The sequence below is a fragment of the Oreochromis niloticus genome, linkage group LG2 (genome assembly GCF_001858045.2).
Source record: "Oreochromis niloticus isolate F11D_XX linkage group LG2, O_niloticus_UMD_NMBU, whole genome shotgun sequence".
In the NCBI taxonomy this organism is placed as follows: Eukaryota; Metazoa; Chordata; class Actinopteri; order Cichliformes; family Cichlidae; genus Oreochromis; species Oreochromis niloticus.
Genome location: NC_031966.2, coordinates 31,239,406 through 31,258,327, shown reverse-complemented (window position 1 = coordinate 31,258,327; position 18,922 = coordinate 31,239,406). Strand labels below are relative to the sequence as shown.

The 18,922-nt window shown below is 43.7% G+C and overlaps 2 long non-coding RNA genes across 3 annotated transcripts; one reads left to right on the top strand and one right to left on the bottom strand.

Moving 5' to 3' along the window:
- Positions 1-3,161: 3,161 nt before the first annotated feature.
- On the bottom strand, positions 3,162-12,802 carry LOC102079303 (uncharacterized). Of its 2 annotated transcripts, XR_003213728.1 has the most exons (5): positions 12,745-12,796; positions 12,239-12,328; positions 9,326-9,466; positions 7,196-7,278; positions 3,162-6,694 (listed from the first exon to the last, which is right to left on the bottom strand). It is a non-coding gene; the product is annotated as an uncharacterized LOC102079303 (long non-coding RNA). The 2 variants fall into 2 exon arrangements; XR_003213729.1 differs by lacking the exon at positions 12,239-12,328 and having other exon boundaries at positions 12,745-12,802.
- A 316-nt stretch (positions 12,803-13,118) lies between these two features.
- LOC102079248 (uncharacterized) lies at positions 13,119-18,615 on the top strand. The gene is made up of 3 exons (XR_269062.4): positions 13,119-13,163; positions 13,345-13,523; positions 18,309-18,615. It is a non-coding gene; the product is annotated as an uncharacterized LOC102079248 (long non-coding RNA).
- Positions 18,616-18,922: the final 307 nt, after the last annotated feature.

Here is an 18,922-nt window from a genome sequence, read left to right as displayed (position 1 = left end):
ACATGCTATATCATGTTTAGGTGGAAACTACCGAGCTAACTCCCTGCTAACTTCTAACTCATAAATTCTGTTTTCATGGATGCCTGGATGTTAAACTTAATTGTTACACCAACACTGATCATTTTATTAAAGATGAAAGAATTTAGAAAGTTTATAGCTTTCAGTGATGTCGCAGTGTTCGTTTGACTTTGGGACCTGAAGCGGAGTGTGGACCCAGAAACGACTAATGACTCGGACTTAAAGACCGGATTGCAAAGAAAATGGAAAAAATGTGAATTCCATGTCCACTTGCTAGCGTGAAGTTGGTCGCAAACAGGTTACACTGAAAATCTTCTTGTCATTGCTTTGTTAGCTAGTGGGTTGTTAGAGTCTCCCGTAATTTACATCGAAGATATCATCATCGACTGTGTGACTGAGGACTTTGCTAGTTTGGCTTTGAATTCTGGGATGAGACACCATAGCTACTATCCATAAAATGTAACTGCAAATTCTCCATGTTTTCCACTAGTCCAGAACACAGCACCCTCACTCAAAACTCATAAACTGATTTGGAACAGAGTAAACGAAATACAGAGTGAAAATGTTCCTAAAAACAAGGTTTCCTTCCAGAGCCCCAATAACTGCATTTGTTATTACTGTTGCTAATTTGTAGTCTTAAACATGTTGTGATTTTATCAAATTTAATTTATTCACCTCCTTGTAATTAGGGTTATGGCAGAGGCATGTCAGATGTTTTGCTGATTTTATTTTCAACTTTAATAAGCCAAAACCCAAACTATTTGCATGCACCGCGTGTTTCTTCCTCCTTGATAGGTGTATTTAAATCTGTTTACTCATTCCAGCCTCATCATCTGTGCTTTCCTTGTTGGGAGTCCTGCGAGACTGCTGCAAACATAAAGCAAAACACGTCGCAGAGTCAGTGCAGGCTTCTGCGTGTTCTCCTTCAGGGATCCTGCCTGCCTTTCTCATCTCTGCTCCGCGGCCGCTGACCACATTAACACTCGCAGGTGTAACCTACGGCGAGCCCCAGTTAAGCCCGTCAGCCAGCTGCCACCACGGTGAATGCTGTCTCAGTGGTGCTGGGCTTTAATAGATGATAATCACAGCAGGACGTAGGAGGGCACATCAACACGATTTTAATAGCTTCAGATGGATGTGTCTGTCTGTACAGCAGGACGAGGGAAAGAGACAGCGACATCAGCACCTACTCACTCTGACTCTGAGGTGACCTTCTCCATAGAGACAGGGAAATGTCATCTCAATTAGGCCAATCACATGCTCTGTTTCTGTCATGGCTGGCCCAAGGAACGCTCTGAGGAGTTTTGACAGCTGGATGCTAAGAGCTCAAATTGCTCCATTAGAAACATTTTGATTTGAAACCTATATAAATCTAAAAGTGATCCCTGATGTCACAGGTTAAATATACCGGCTTTGTAAGTGGCTGGCTGCAGCACGCTCCCATTCATCCCGTCTATAGCTGGTCCCGTTTATTTACGTCTGGAGGGAGGCGTTAAAATAAGGCGATTGCAAATAAACTGACACTCTAAGTGCATGTATTTAAACATGGTTTAAACAAACTAGTGTAGGCCAAGAGAGGGAGGAAGAAAAAAATGAATCTCTGCATGTGACACCAACCGGCAAAAGAGACTTTCATTTAAATCATTCAGGTGCCCTGTCATTGCATTTCTAATTTTAGTTTTAATCAGCGAGCTGATATATCTGCATTGTTAAATCAGAAACCTCATATACCTGTTAAGCCGGATCGTTAATCAAGTGGTAATCATTCCAATATTCATTTTCTCCTTGGCATGAAAAAAGCCTCCCAGATACTTAGATATGTACACATGAGCACACACGCGCACGCACACACACGCACGCTGGCTTTTCCTCTAACGCTAGCACAAACATACACAGGGACGCACTCACTCAAATCAGAGCTTTTCACCCTCACATGGCCTATTAAACAACACGTAATGGTGACCTTGGTTTCGCATAGAATATGAAATAAGCCAGGCTATTATTTCATTAATGCAGAGAACGTGTAGCCCTTCAAGCACTTTAGTTTCTGCCTTAACATTTAACCGTTCTTTATTGCTTGCTGACTAGGCTCAAGACAGCAAGGTCAATTACCAAGGGTTCCCCTCAGAAGGTGCTTTACCTGCCTCATCATTTTGCATACAGTCTTCAAAAAGTGACCATAACGACCCGTGTAAACGCCAGGTGGAAGGATCACAGAGCTCTTCGCTTGTTTTGATACACTACTGTTTTGTGCTTTTATTATTTTTTATTATTTTTGGCCAGTGCTGGGGAATAAAAATAAGCAGGGAGAGTGCTGTAAAAAAGTTTAACATCTTAGCGTGTTAAAATATTCAGCGTGTGCCTCGAACAGAGGGTCACTACATGAAAAATGTTATAGACCACGTTATTTAAGGCTTCGGGAGAAGAATAGCAGCTTCCCCCTTAAGCAACATTTGAGGGAGACTAGGAGCTGTGTCTGCAGCTGCCACTGCAGCCTAAGTGCGTCCAGAGCAGAGGATTGTAAACAGCAAACACCCATGAAATTATTTGTATGGCCCCCCCGTCTTAATGACACCGGGCGACACGTCACTAATCCACCCTCGCCTCGCCACCTCTCGAAATGCGTGCACGCGCGCACAGGAACGTCACACACAAGTTGCCTCATAAATTTCTCACCTTGCACCATCTAAAGTAATCATACGGGGCCATGCATGACACGCTCCCCCCCAACACCCCTTCGGCCTTACACCCCCGTACTGACAGAACCTTAATCAAAGGTCACACCAGAGAGAGAGAGGGAAAAAATGCACCGCTCTAATTGTTACATGCCTAATTTAGTAGAACATTGCATAAGCTTTGGGCTGTTGTCTGCCATTGATTTATGTTATTGCAGCCCTATTGACTTTCACAACAGTATTCAGTGAGCTATTCCCTTCTAATGTTTACTACACTGGATCTGGCTATTACATCATAGACAATAAATTAAACGGCACTGTACCTACATGATAGGAGATGTTGCAAGATAAAAATGTTTGTCTCACTGGAAGCAGAACTGCCAGAGACCCCCCATGCCTATGCCACTGTAATGTAATGCTTCCAAAAAGGAATGATATTAGACGAATTTTTCATCTATTGTCCTCAGACAACTACATCTGGCTCCCGCCACCCTACCCCAAGGCATTTGCTACACGAATTTGAAAAGCACACTCAGCTGACGGTTGCTTTTTTCCCCCTTTTCTTCTTCCTGCTTGCAAATGCCCCGTACACCCTGGAAACTAATTAACTGGACATTTACTTCTGTCGAGAGCCGGCGACTAAATGCCCAAAGTTCAGCTTCTCCGAACTCAAAAAGAAATCAGTCTTAAGCTGCCGTTAACAAAAATGTCACTTATGAAAAGCAAGGGTTTAATATGCGTCTCTGCTCACATTTAAATGCGCACCATTCACAGCTTGCTACAACTTAATGGACTTTTAAGTAAAGAGAAGGCTTTACAAAAAAAAGACTGCACGCAATCCTTGAATTTTAATGTTTATTTTTCATGGGTGGGCTTGAAACACTCCTAAAATTTCCCATTTCTCTCTCTCTCTCGCTCTTTTTTGTTTGCTTTTGATGGGAGCCGCTGATTATTCTGCACATTTTCATTTGAACTTAACGAGGTCAGATGTGCACGCGAGGCTCGACGGCGCTGCGAGGAAGATGGAGGTGAGGATGAATGATGCAGGATATTGACTAAGATGCAACTTCCTGAATGAAAATAAATAAATAAATGCCGCGCTATTGATTTGCTATTTAAGATTCCCATCGAACTTAACGCTTCCTACCTTGACACTAAAAGGGTGAGGACTTGGAAAATAGATGGAAATCCACTCAGGCTGAGTTCTGCCAGGTGGAAGCGCTATTCAATGCAGCATCTCAAACACAAATAGCTCGCTTTGACAGCGCTAAACATACCCCTCCACTTCCCCACCACCGCCACCCGCCCTGTTCAACACCCGATGACAAACATCCCTGGAGTCGAGCTTGTTGGCCCTGACTTCACCTGCTGCTGTTCTGATTGTGTTTGAGCAGGCCGCAGTGTTAGCTCAGCCTCTCACAACCCACTGAGAGCTACATCCTGTCTTACAGGATGCGGAAACGTTTCTTTACGCCGTCCTCCTCTTGAACTTTATGTTACATTTGTATGACTAACAAATATCCCTTTTTGCAGAAAGCCCCCCACCCCACTCTAAACATGAATTGTGAAAGCAGCTCGGCAGCAGATCTGCACAATGAAGTCTCACCCCTGGTAATTTGCCTCGGGCTCCATGTGGTTTCAATCATTGTCAATCATTTAGTTTAATGCACTTCGGAAGACTGAGGAGGACCCGTGTCACCGCTCCGAGCTGCGCAGCCTCCTACCTCTTCTCTGAGCCAAAAGATAAAAAACAACAAACATGCACTCTAAATTGGTTCCTCTGAATATAATTGCTATTCTCCGGGTAATTCCCCAACCACCCCCCTTTCCTTTTTCTTTTTTCCCCCTCTTCCATCTTTGCTCTCTTCAGATGTGCTCATTTGAATAGGAAGCAGGAATTATGTCCCTTTAATATATGATGTGTTTTCTTTCTTGGACAGTATTATGGAGCCCTTACAGAATAGTTGTAGGAATAAAAACGTCACTGAACATAACGCCCCGATATACTGTAGGACGGTAGACACTGACTATGCTAATGAACGCTCCGTGCAGCCTCATTATGAGCCGTGGAGAGAGCTCGTTTTTCTTGGCTATTTTCCCAATGAAGTATTGCTTGAGGTGGGGAACTGGGCAGAGGTCTATGGTGTGTGGACTGTAAAAGAAGGAAAAAAGAAACAGGGTAAATGAAGAGAGAGCGATCGTTAGTTGGTGTGATTTATATATATATTAAAGGTCGAAGTGTGTGTGCGTGTGTCGTGCATGCGTTGGCTATTTCGGTTTACCAGCTCTTGACAAATGAACAGCAAATTAGTTTAACATTAAAAATCTGTGGGCATTTTATGGACGTAATTATGGCTGGCGTTTCCCCGCCACTCCAGGGACCTCGCGTGGTTTGAACTTAATTCCCATCCAGTTCAGAAGTGGGAAAACAGACATCCTGTGTATCCCTTTTATTTTTTCTTTAATGTGATGCACATGGCTAATAAATTAGATGAGTGAGTATAACAATTTTATGCACAACTTATCCATTTTTTTTTAATGTAATAAGCTCAGGGTCCTGAGACAAAAACTGAGCACGCCAATTAAGACACTCGTTTCCCATCTTCTCCCTCTCTTCATCTTCTTCTGTTTTTTTGTGGCTTTTTGCTACAGCCTCTTCTTCTCTCCTGATTATTTCTGATGCTGCAATCTCCTAGTCCTACCCCCCATTCCCCGTCAGCATCTCAACCTCGTAATTAGCCGGCATTAATTAGATGCACTGGCGTAATTGTTAATCATTGGTTACGCTGGAAACATCTTGGAGAATGAACAGAATGCCAAGTAAGGCACGAGGAGAAAAAAGGGAAAAAGGAAACACAACTTTGTAGCAGTGAGAGCTGGAAAGATAGAGAGGTGGAAGATTGTGTGTAGATGGGAAAGTCTCAAAGAAAATGCAATCCAATGTGACTAATTCCCCAAGACCTCAGTTTCCCTACTTAAGCCTGTGGAGATGGCAGCAGCAGTGAGATGAGGTTGGTAATTCATTAATGGATCTGAGTCCTGATATTATTACTGCGCGCACTCCAGAGGATGGTTTTGAGAGTTAAAACAAAGCTCGAAACCCAGCTAAGTCGTGGATTATAAACACTCATAAAGGCCACCGCGACGGATCGCGTGAAACGAGAAAGTCATGGGGATAGTTTGCTTATGGAGTCCCCTCGGCTCGCGGGCGCTGACTGCACCACTGCCTGTCCATCTCCGATTACCGTCTAATCGAATTCAGCCTCATGTCTGGCTGCTCCCGTGGGTCTGCTCCCGCGGTCGACTTCTGTGATAAAACATAAAAACAAGACACCGCCATTTCATTGTGGAACGAGTCAAAGGGGACGTCGGAGACCTGCATCGCCTCTCTTTAGTTATCTGTCTTCCTTTTGCTCCTGTTTATGTGCTTGTTTGCATTTTCCTCTCTGCGTTTGTCTCTCCTCCTCGCCCCGTCTGCCAGCGTGTTGAGGACGGCGGCAGAGTTTGGAAGTAGTCGACTGAGCTTTGGCTGTGTCATCAGGAGTCAGGCCGGCATCTTGCAGAGGTTACGTGGCTCATTCTTTATTCTCCGTGTCAACTGCCCGTAAATGTTTATAGCTTTGTGGTAAGACCTCAGCTATTCAAATTATCTTGTCACAATGCATCCCTGAGCAGGAATAAAGCCCTCCTTTATAGGAAACTGTAAACAGTCGCTGTGTGCTTCATGGGGAACAATACCCATTTATAAGAGTCCAGCAGAGGCCATGTCCAAAGGGGACAGTAAACTTTTCTCTGTGTTTTTTTCTTCCTGCAGCTTTCCCTTTTCTTCCTCCCTGCTCTGTTTTTTCTTGCCTTTTTCACCCTCCTTTCCCAGGGCTTGGCTGAGATCAGGCCGGGCTTTAATGAGAGCTGCTGCCTCAGTCTGAGCCCTCCTCTCTATGCAGCTCCATGAGCCTCGTAATCCGCCATCGATCCTTCCGTGAGTTGTTGCTGTCAGCTTTCTGAAATAACAGAAAGAAAAACAAAGCACCATTCCAATTAGTCCAGGTTATAATTGGGTATTATTACAGTGCTGGAGCAGGACTTGGCAGAGCGAGACACATGTCATCGTCCCCCTTCCCACCCCACCCCTCGCAGCAAAGCCCCTCCGAGAGGTCGGGAGTGACACGGTGCCCTTCTTGCCAGCCCACATCCTGACCTTCTTGCCAGCTCATATCCACAAGCAGAAAAGCTCTCACTGCCACAGCTCACGACACAGAGCCAAGTAAGCACTCCATTTAAATGTGACTGTAATCCTAATTACACACGGACAACCGTTCGGTAAGAGATTGCTTCCTCGCTTTTATATAAACGTGTACCTCTAAAGAAATGGACTTTGCTTGGCAGAATGTCTGCTGACTTGCTCAAAAACGCTCAAGGACAGTGGAGGGAGATAACCACTCCAAGGAGGAGCAGTGTTACAATATGCCTCTCAAAGCTTTTGTCCCATCAGTCTGTCTCACCTTTGAGTAACACCTTTGTCGCCAGACAACTTCTGATTCTTTGCTCTGCCTTCACGGTGCTGAGGTTGTACAATGGAGTGAATCTGAATAACAAAGAGGAGCAGTTAACGAATGAACCTCGCATTCATTTTCCTCGGATAATAGCGGCGCAGGCTAATATGTGGTATCATTCATTTATTAGGCTTTTTTCTACAATAAACGCCAGTGAATCCTGGTCGGTGCTGCTGTTTTTTAAAAGGACCGTTTATCACCCCCGAAAAATATGAGAAATCAGACAAAATTGTTTCAGCAAAAAATAGGAGTAATTTTGCAAAGTTTGACACCAAACTGATTTTGCAGTTTGCTTGAATTTCATCTCAGATTCCAGGAAAAATAATCCTCGGAATGGTTGAATTACTGGACGAAGCCAGAAAAAACAAACGCGCGGCCTTCCAGGATCCAAAGCCAGTGAAAATAAGTAACATTTGGTACAAAAACTCACAAGTGTTAGAGAGGCTTAAATGAGTCTTCACACTCCTCCTCTCTGAAGTGTATTCAGAGAATTGAATTACACCCCTCTGGAGAGACGGAGTGGAGAGAGGAGAGCGTGGGGGGGGGCAAGAGACAGAGACGGAGAAAAATGGAGACACTGAGCAAAATTGGAGTTTGCTTTGCGTTGTGTGGCTAACAATGTGGAAATACAGTTTTCTGGCACTGAAAAGAGCAAACACCAGGAGTATCAGCTCACAATCAAGCCGAGGCTGGCGGTGTTACTGTACCGTGCGTTGCTATGGCAACAGCTAAACCAAGTGATGATGTGAGGTAGCCTGATTGTCACAAACACGGTCACCGAGACCTGGCTGTCAAGCTGCTCGGGTGGGGAGGAAGAGGGGGGTGAAAGCACTCAGAGCACTTACAGGGGCTGTTCTTTTCCCTCGGTTTACCGTAGCCTTATCCCTCCAACTGCCAAACCCGGCTTCGTGAAGGAAAGGACGACTACTCCACACTTTTAAGCCACGTTTGAAGCAACCTGTGTAAATCTGTGTGGGCTGTTTGAAGCGCCTCTGATTTGTAGCATCAGGTCTTCTGAGACTTTGATGTCAGAGAAACGGGGGGGGGGGGAGCGAGTGCAGTGTAGCTGTGCCATTAAAAATAGTTTTCCAGACTTTAATGCGCTGATTAATTATTCTGTGTGAAAAAAAGAGCCTTTCTGTTTCCTTCTCGGTAGCTATGGAGCTGCAGACCATGAAGGTGTTTAATAAAAAACAAGGGAGCCACTGATGATCTTTGTCCCTGCTGTCCCAGGGGGAGGTAGGCGATGGGCAGCGGCCACCTGCTACTGGGAGCACTGCACTTTACTGGTGCCATGAAAAGACAGAGGCAGCTCTCCACAGGCCAATCAAACTATACTAACAGCTGGCCAGCTGCCCTCCTCAGCCATGCTCTCTCTCCATCTCTGTCTCTCTGTCTCAGTTTGTCCCTTTCTCTGTGCATCTTTCACTCAACCCCCGCCACAGTCCTTTCTCATCATCCAGTGGCGTGATAGCGCCACAGAGGAGCATCTCCGTCGCCCTACTCCCTCCTTGGCTACAAATATTTACTGTGCCATCCTGATTTATTCTGGGTTAATTAGTGAAAGTTAAATAGCTATTATAGGCTTGATTCTGAAAAAACACAAACACGGACATGCACGTGCACGCACACATGCATGCTGACAACTGGCTGTCTCGCACAAGCTCGACGCCAGCTACTGACCTGCCCTCTAGCCCCCAAAGGCATAATGTGGTTTATTATAGACATGTGAAGACTTAATTAGATGTGTATAATGCATGCCGTCCAGGGACTGCTTGCTGTAGTGCTGTATAAAACCCAGGCTGTGTTTAAAACTGGCTGTGTTAACAGTCTGCATTAGTAAATCTCTTTGTGTTGCGTTAGTGACGAGAGGCAGCTTGGTGGTACTGCTTGTGCCTCATTATGACAGATATATGTTGCTTTACTAGCAAGAAGAGGAAGAGTAGTAGGGAACAGAAGACTTCAGACACACATCTTCTTTTTTTGAATAATTGGCTCTCTATACGGTAAGGAAAACTGAACTGTATGAGAATCTATAAGTAATGAGCGTTATCATAAAACAAATACCACCTGACACACCTTCTGGCTCACTATTTGACAACTCCAGCAGTGACAGCTGGCACATCTGAATATGTGTAGGATCTCTTTCCTTCAATTCCAGCTCACAAAGAAGTTTCTGCATCTCTGGCAAATCATTCAGCCAGGCTCGGTGCCCCTGCCCTGGAGAAAGCCGTAAAGATTAGCCGTTAGATTACAATCTTTACTACAAACAGTCTTTCCAAGCGAGAGCGGGTGAAAGAGCAGGCCAAAGCTGTGCCGATGAGGGAGATTAGCCCGGGCCTAAACAAGAGGGACAAAACAAATCCACTCAAATGAAGAGGCCGGTCACACAAAGGGAAGAGGTGGGAGACTGTGTAAAAAATGGAGGGATGTTGTTGACTCTGGGAAATGTTTATGGCTTGCAGTGGGCATAAAACTTGAGTCAGAGCTTTTGTGAACAGAAACAAAAAGAGAGGGAATCAATAAATCCATGCAGGTTCAGAGTAACACCAGATTCTCTGACATTTGTCACAGGCATTATTGGCCTTTTGGACAGCGCTATGACCCTGGGTCACATCGCTGACCCTTTGTTCATCTCTGTCATCGGAAACGTGCAGAAGCCACACAAACTGCAGACTGTCATAGAAACAAATGTTTCCTCTGGGTGTTCTTCAATGTTTTATGTTTTATAGAATTTCCATAAATCCAACAGCAAGACCTAAGCAATCTGTTAGCCTATCTCACGTCTCACTCAGACCTCGCTATTCTCGCAGCCCCAAGCTCAGTTGTTCCTCTTAAAGTAGGACACAACTTCATTTTGCCACATACAGCCCAGTGTGACCAGTAAAATGACCGCGTAATAACTTGCCCTATAATTTCCCCCCCTTTCTTTTAGTATGAACAGATGGTGACCAGTCTGAGATGTCTCGAGAAATGTGCAATTGCAGTTGTTTTCCTCAGTCAGAAATAATACCATCAGAGAAACTCATCCTCAGCTTGGTTTGGTATGGGTAGGCCGTGGGTAATGTCTTTGTCAGTAAGTAGGCTGTAAAACTGACATGTTTAGACCTCTGGCTCGATGTAATTAACAGTTTAGATAGTCACTTTGACGACATGAGCCATTCTAATGAGTTGCAACACAGTGTTTTCTGCTGCAAAATACAGTGACAAGTCCAAAATAAGCCCCCACCCCCTGCAGTTTTCACACTTTGCAAAGCCATACAGTGACTGGACAATTTTCCCAGTTTTATATGCTCCACGCCATCGAGCTAGAGAAACATCATATTTCTTCTGTTAATTTCCTAAGACAGCTTGGCTCTGCAGTTTCTTTAGGAAATTATATGTACTTAAGAGTAAATAGTGCATTTTGTGCAGCTGGGGATAAATGCACAAACCAGCAGTAAATATTTACAGCACAACACTAGTGTGTGGATAGCCCCCGTTGATCGAGCAACATGTGGCTCTGTATTGTCATTTAATATAGTTTAGATATTAGACTTTAGGCTCTAGCAGCAATAGTTGTTAGAAAAATTGTTGCTTTGGTCTTTAAATGTGATTCGTTTACTGTAAGGTAGAAATAATGTACAGTACTGTGTCACCCATCCATCCATCCATTTTCTTCCACTCATCCGGGGTCACAGGGTTATCCAGAGGTGCACCAATGTGTTCCCAGACCAGCCAAGAGATATAATCTCTCCAGCGTGTCCTGGGTCTGCCGCAGGGCCTCCTCCCAGTGGGACATGCCTCCCCCATTCTTGTCTGATGCCCGAATCACCTCAACTGGCTCCTTTCGATGTGGAGGAGTAGCAGCTGTACTCTGATCCCCTCTCAAACGGCCGAGCTCCTCACCCTAACTCTAAGGGAGAGGCCAGCAACGCTTCAGAGAAAGCTCATTTAGGCTCTTGTTGTTTCGGTCACTACCCAGAGCTCTTAACCACAGGTCAGAGTAGGGACGTAGATCGACCAGTAAATCGAGAGCTTTGCTTTTACAGCTCTCTTTTCACCAGTATAAAGTCCGCAACACTGCAACCCCAATTTTTTATATTTTGTTTCGAAGGAGCCATGCTTTCTAGTTATTTTTCTAATTTTTTTGGTCTTGAGCAATACTTGTCTAAAATTTCTGAAGGTCTTTTAAAATTTTTCTTTGGAAATTGGCTGCTTTTTCACTGATTTTCAGTCCAGTGATTGTACCTGACCATTTTCACAGGAATGTTTTTGTTGGTTAAGCCACTTAACACTGACCTATGAATCATTCATGCATAAACAAGGCATGGGATGAACCAATGTTGTGTCTACACATTACAGACAGCAAAGGACCAATTTTAAATTCTGTCACTTTGTTACTAGCAGGTTGTAAGAAAAACACATTATTTGTTCCCATTTCTTTAGATGAGCCTATGAAAATGCCAAACATAACACAGTATGACAGACATAAAATAGTCTTTTGGCACCAACAAAGTGAGTCCAAAAATGACTATTAGCTGAAACCTTCGCATATCTCAGCATGGTGCGCACAGTGTCCTTACAAAATGTGAAGAAACAAAAGAACAAAAGAAGTGGCAGGACTAAAAAACTTCTTCAGCAGATGAACAATATCTGAAAGTCTTTTTCTGAAGTAACAGGAAAAAAATCAAGCAAAGACCTGACACAGGAAGTGAAAGATGCAGCTGGTCCTTCAATTGATCGATCTACTGCTCGGTGAAGCCTCATCAGAAAAACGGCTGCCAAGAAGCCATTTTTAATGAACGGAAACAGGGAGAAAAGGCTGAAGTATGCCAAATATCACAAGAACTGGACTGAAAATCAGTGGCCACAGGTTGCATGGAGTGATGAGACCAAATTTGACATTTTCGGTTCAAGTTATCAATATGTGCAGAGGAAGTCAGGACAGCAGTACAACACTAAGTGTCTGCAGCCTTCTGTAAAACACGACACAGCCTATGTCAGAACCACCTTTAGATTTTGATCCACAGTATAATATCATCTGGAGGGAGTCTGCTCCATTTTTCAGGATGACAATGATCCCATGTAGTAAAATCATACCTGAATAGAAAAACACACAATGAAACACTATCAGTCATGGATTGGCCTCCCCAGAGTCCAGACCTCAACATTACTGAAGCAGAAAATGTCCTTCATGAAGCCTGGAGTCTACTGAAAGAAATTAAAAGAAAGCGTGCGTAAGTTTCAGCTTGTAATACTGACTTTCAAGAGGCCAAACGGACTGCAGCTTAAGAAAACACCAGCAATAAGAAAAACACTGCAAAAGCACACAAAACACAACGGAAATAGGAAAAAACAGATTTCCAAAAAGCACAAGGGAAGTGTTTCTGGGGAGACAATAACCTGACGGACCAGTTGCAGGAACCAAAACATGCTAGGTAAGTGTGTTTTAATCTGATGATTCATATAATACTGATGATGGATTTTTAGGCTAATAGTTAGGCTAACACACTTACCTCTCATCTTTTCTTTCCTCATAAAACCGATAGATCCTCCACTTCTTTTAAATGTCTCCCAGCGCAATTCTTAGCATATTTTGGTTCCTGCAACTGGTCCGTCGGGTTATTGTCTCCCCAGAAACACTTCCCTTGTGCGTTTGGAAATCTGTTTTTTCCTATTTCTGTTTTCATTTTTCCTATTTCTGTTTTCTTTCTTCTTATTTCTGTTTTCTTTCTTCCTATTTCCGTTGTGTTTTGTGTGCTTTTGCAGCGTTTTTCTTATTGCTGGTGTTTTCTTAAGTTGTAGTTCATTTGGCCTCTCAGGGCCACCGTAGTTTTTCCTCGTATGGTTGCATATTTAAATAAATCTTTGCACGTATTTCCCAAAATATAAAGAAATGTGGGTTGGCTCAAGACTTTTGTGCAGTACTGTATGTGTGAGTAAGAAACCACTGAGTCATTCACTACACATCTTTGCTCACATTCTGTTTTTTCCTTACTGTGTAATAAGTTCATGCTTAGTCCTTTTTTTAAGATACATTTATTATGTTTACAGGTTATATGAACTTCTGTAATACCTATAATGTTTCCGACATCAGTACTTCTATATCTTTACAGTCACACACTGGCTCTACGTAAGTGCCGAGTGGGGAGTCCACACAAGATAATTACTTAAATAAAAATAGAATTTAATAAAAAGAAAACCACAGACACCAAAGAGGGATGGTGTCAGGTGGATGGAGGAGAAAGAGAGAGCAAATGAAGACATGGAGCAGCTTTTATAGAGGAAGGCCCAGGTGAGCTGCAGTTGCTTATGACCCTCTGCTATCAGCCACTTGCTGTTCAAAGTAGATAAAGTCCACCTCAGTTTCCCTTCATTGTCTTTTAGCTCATTTACTGAACAATCCCTGCTTGCAAAATCTGTCTTATCTATCTGTCTCGCCTAATTTCAGATATGCACTTCTCTTCCAGTTGAACGATGGAAATGTTGCTTCACTTTTCAGTAAACAAACTAGTTCATTACTTAAATCTAAGCACAGTTACGAAGTTGGAGCAAACAAATTCCAGCGGTGTCTCTCAGCAACAAATTAACATTTAATCTGTTGTCACTTTGTAATTTAATTTCAAACGCTGAGAGCTCAGATACCTAATCCAAACTGACTGTATGTCCCGCTCTCAAATGAGTTTGCATACAGTTTCTATCATCGCAACAATAGTGGCTAAATGAGACAAACATGACCCTGCGAGCACAAACAGACAAACTCCCATCATTGCTTTCACAGGTGTGTGTTTATGATTGCAAGTATGTGTGTGCGAGTATGTGTGTCTGAGCGTGGCCTGGAAGTGACTGCTGGCTGTTTTGCTGTATGAGCATGCGAAAGCTGCACCCATTCATTACCCTGTAAATACAGCCTGAGCCAGAGCTATTATTTAGTTGTGGGATAAAACCGTGAAAGCAGCTGGTGAATTTGAGGATTTACCAAACACTAGAGCGAGTCGACAGAAAGGTAGTGTCCTCTTTTTAATATGTGATTATAAAAGGTACCGATTGAAATGGCAAAAGCAATGGCACAGCATTGTCAGTAAATATAACGTCGCCTTGTGATTAAAAAAACAAATGCATTTTCAGGGTAAATATGTCTGTTGCAAACTCTCCTCAAGAAACCTGATTTTCAGTTTTAGTTTTTGCATGTGTTTTACATCTTACTGCGCTCCCTCCTGCATGATCACTCTGCCTCTGTACACTAACCCAGTGGATTTTAAATCAATCACATGTTGATTGAAGTGCAGACGTTCAGCTTTGAGTCAAGACTTTAAACCAAAGTGTTGCATTAACTGTTCAGGAATTACAGTCATTTTTGTACACAGTCCCTATTTTAAGAGGCTCAAAAGTAGACAAACAAACATATTCTTAAATACAAGAATTGTTTTTTATTCATTGGATGAAAATCCTTTGCAGTCAATAACTGTCTGAAGTCTAGAACCCATGGACGTGAACAAATGCTGTGTTTCCTCCCTGGAGATGCCCTGCCAGGCCTTCACAGCAGCCGCCTTCAGCTGCTGCTTATTTGTTGGTCTGTCTGCCTTCAGTTTTGTATTTAGCTACTTTTGGCTGCTCCCTTGTCACAAGGGGTCGCCACAGCGGGTAGCTCAGCATGTTTGATTTGGCAGTTTTTATACCGGATGCCCTTCCTGACATAGCCCCAAAATAAAAAAAAACATGCTCTGTTGGGTTGAGATCAGGTGACTGATTTGGCCGTTGAAGGATATTTTTTGCAGTATGCTTTGGGTCATTATATATTTGCACTGAGAAGCTCTGTATGACCAGTTTTACAGCATCTGGCTGAATCTGAGCAGAGAGTACAGGCGTGTACACTTCATAGTTCATAGCTGCTTCTATCAGCACTCGTATCATCAATAAACATTAGTGAGCTGCTATCACTGGCAGCCATACATGACCAGACCATAACATTACCTCGGCCATGTTTCATGGATGATGTGCTATCTTCCCGAGCCGTTTCTGTCCTTCGCTGTACTTTTCTCTTCTGTTCAATCTGTCCAAAGATGTTTTCCCAACTTTTCAGGTAAAATCTTCTCGCTCTTGAGCGTAACCGGTGGTTTGCACCTTGTCATTAACAGCCATCACTTGACTGTAGACCTTCTCGAGAATGTGTTTGACTTGGTTAGTCATTGTGAAGAAGTTTTTTCTGCCTATCCAAGGAAATAATACTGCAATTATCCACTTTAGTTTTCCTCTGTGGTCTTTCAGGCCTTTTAGTGCTACTGAACTAGTCAGTGTGTTTATTGTTTTTAAGAATATACCAGACTGTTGAGTTCTTGTTCTCTTTCATAGGGTTGTTTTGGTAGTGTAACTGTAGTCGCTCTCACTTGCTCTGAACCTCATACTGAAGGTTCCAGTGAAATGCTACCAAATACAATTTTAAAAATTGTGATGAAATCCAAATAATTCATCGGCTTGATTTGTCATGGAATATCAAGGGAATAGGTCTCACTTCACCATGAAACTATCTGTCAGTCAACTGTCCGACTGGTTTTGAGCCTCTGAATATAAGGACCGATTTAAAATGATTCTTCTGAGAGTTCGCATCCTCATACGTGGAAATGATTTTGGCTTTTCTGCTACTTTTTCTTCATTCTGCTCAGCAGTGTTTTTTACTTTGTTTAGCAATGCTGGCTTTATCGTGTTCTGCTGTAAACTTGGTAAACTTATATACTTATAACAGGTCCAACTAATCACAAATAGTGAGGAGAAATTAAAAATGCATCCCAAATAAGAATCAGACTCAGAAGGTTAAAATCATGTATTTTTCAAGAATTCAAGCTCCCTCACTTCATTGTCTATTTATTCATAGCTGATAATTTCGTTATTCTGCCTCTGCTTAATGGAGCATTTGAGGTGAGACTTTTTGGAAATGTCATTACTGTTTGCTCTGCTCCAGTCGCAGATAGAGATGATAAATCAGTTCAGCCGTGCAAACCTTTTAGAAATATTTCTGTCTGCATACCTGATCAGTGAGTGTTCGATCTTATTTGAGTTTAAACACAAGTTGGAATCTCAACTGATGGAACTGCATTTGAATGCTCAGAGATTTGAATTTTTACCCTTGCACCTATAGAATAGAATAGAATAGAATGCCTTTATTGTCACTATACAGTTGTACAATGAGATACAGAGCATCTCCTACTCAGTGCAAACATGCTGGGGGGGGGTACAGTTCTGCAGCGCTATATACATATGGGCAGTATTAACAGGGGGAAAAAAATATATATATAAAATGTACAAATATACAAGCCGGTTTTAAAAAAAGTAATATGTAATAAATAGTGTTATGTATATACAGTTGAATTGGTATTGCACAGTGGTGGTCCATAGAGGAAGTGGGAAGTGGGGGGCTGTGTTATCGGTGCATGTGTGAGTTCAGGGTGGTTATGGCTTTGGGGAAGAAACTGTTTTTGAGTCTGTGGGTTTTTGTGTTGATGCACCTGTAGCGCTTCCCTGAGGGAAGCAGGCTGAACATGTTGAAGCCAGGGTGGGAGCTGTCCTTGATAATGTTTGCTGCTCTGCTGAGGCAGCAGGAGGAATAAATGTCCATCAGGGAGGGGAGAGGGCAGCCGATGATCTTTTGTGCTGTCTTGACCACACTCTGAAGCCTCGCTCTATCCGCCTTAGTGCAGCTGCCGTACCATACCGTGATGCAGTAGGTTAGCAGGCTCTCAATGGACGAGCGGTAGAAGGTCAGCAGCAGGTTGGAGTCCAGCTTGCACTTCCTGAGGACTCTCAGGAAGTGCAGCCGCTGTTGGGCCTTCTTGACGACCGCTGAGATGTTGTCTGTCCAGGAGATGTCAGCAGAGATGAGGACACCAAGGAACCGGAAGGTGTGGACCCTCTCCACACACTCCCCGTTGATGTAAAGGGGGGCTAAGTCAGTGCTGTGTCTCCTGAAGTCAACAATGAGCTCTTTGGTTTTCTTAGTGTTCAGTGCCAGGTTGTTTTCTGAACACCATGCTGCCAGCTTCAGGACTTCCTCTCTGTACTCTGCTTCGTCTCCCTTCGAGATGAGTCCGACTACCGTGGTGTCATCAGCAAACTTGATGATGAGAGTGTTGTTGTGGGTCGAACTGCAGTCGTGGGTGTAGAGAGAATACAGGAGGGGGCTCAGCACACAGCCCTGTGGGGAGCCGGTGCTCAGTGTGCGAGTGGAGGAGAGATGAGGGCCGAGTCTCACAGTCTGGGGCCGGTTTGTGAGAAAGTCTTTCATCCAGGCACATGTGAGAGGAGGGAGGCCAAGAGTGACCAGTTTGGTGACGAGGATGCCCGGGATGATAGTATTAAAGGCTGAGCTGTAGTCCACAAAGAGCATTCGGACGTAGCTCTGCCGCTGCTCTAGGTGACTCAGCACAGCGTGGAGGGCTGTGGCGATGGCGTCTTCTGTGGATCTGTTTGCGCGGTATGCAAACTGGTGGGGGTCAAATTCTGGGGGGAGGTAATCCTTGATGTGCTGAAGGACTAGTCTCTCAAAGCATTTCATGATTACCGGTGTGAGGGCCACAGGGCGGTAATCATTCAGGCTGGAGATGGGAGACTTCTTCGGCACTGGGATGATTGTGGCTGATTTTAGACAGGATGGGATGGCTGCCTGATCCAGTGATAGGTTGAAGAGTCTGGTGAAGATGAGGGTGAGCTGGTGTGCGCATGCTCTTAGTACCTTGCCAGGTACTCCGTCTGGACCGGCCGCCTTCCTGGGGTTCACTGCTAGGAGCACACGTCTGACATCGTGCTGCGTTACAGTGAGTGGAGCGGTGCAGGAACCAGGTGAGGATGAGGATGGGAGCAGGGCTGAAGCAGATGAGTGCTGCTGTTGTGGTGTTTCAAAGCGGGCGAAGAAGCTGTTTATTTCCTCTGCCAGCTGCACACTCAGGTTTTCTGTTTTCGCAGTGCTGCCTCTGTGGTTTATGATGTCTTGCATTCCCTGCCACACCTCCCGTGTGATGTTGCTGGACAGGTGGGTCTCGATGTTTCTTTTGTGGTCTGACTTGGCTTTTTTAATCCCCCTTTTCAGGTCAGCTCGAGCAGCCCTGTACAGAGCTCTGTCACCTGACCTGAAGGCGGCATCGCGGGCTTTGAGGAGTGAGCGGACTGCGGACTATACCGCAGACATTAATGTTGTTAAAAAATGAGAACCGTCAAAACATCCTTTGTTTCTAATTCTAAGATAAGAACAATTGATTTGTCTGTCACTAAATTGAATTTCTTTGGCCTTTGGACTGTTGGTTGAAAACAAAAAAGCTATTTGAGATTCACGTTTTGTTCAGTATCATTTTGAAGACTAAATTGTTAGCTTAACAGGGTAAATGTAATGCTTATAAACTGTTTATTTGGAATTCAGTGACTCGTGTATATATTTATTCACAGTTTTTGTGTGTATACACCAATCAAGCACAACTTTATGACCACTGGCAGGTGAAGCGAATAACACTTTTATCTCTTCGTCATGGCATCTGTTAGTGGGTGGGTTATATTAGGGAGCAAGTGAACATTTCTTCTTCAAAGTTTGTGTTAGAAGCAGGAAAAATAGGCAAGTGAAGAATTTAAGTGAGTTTGACAAGGACCAGACTGTGATGGTTAGACCTAAACTAAAGCTTTCCAAAACTGCAGCTCTTGTGGGGTGTTCCT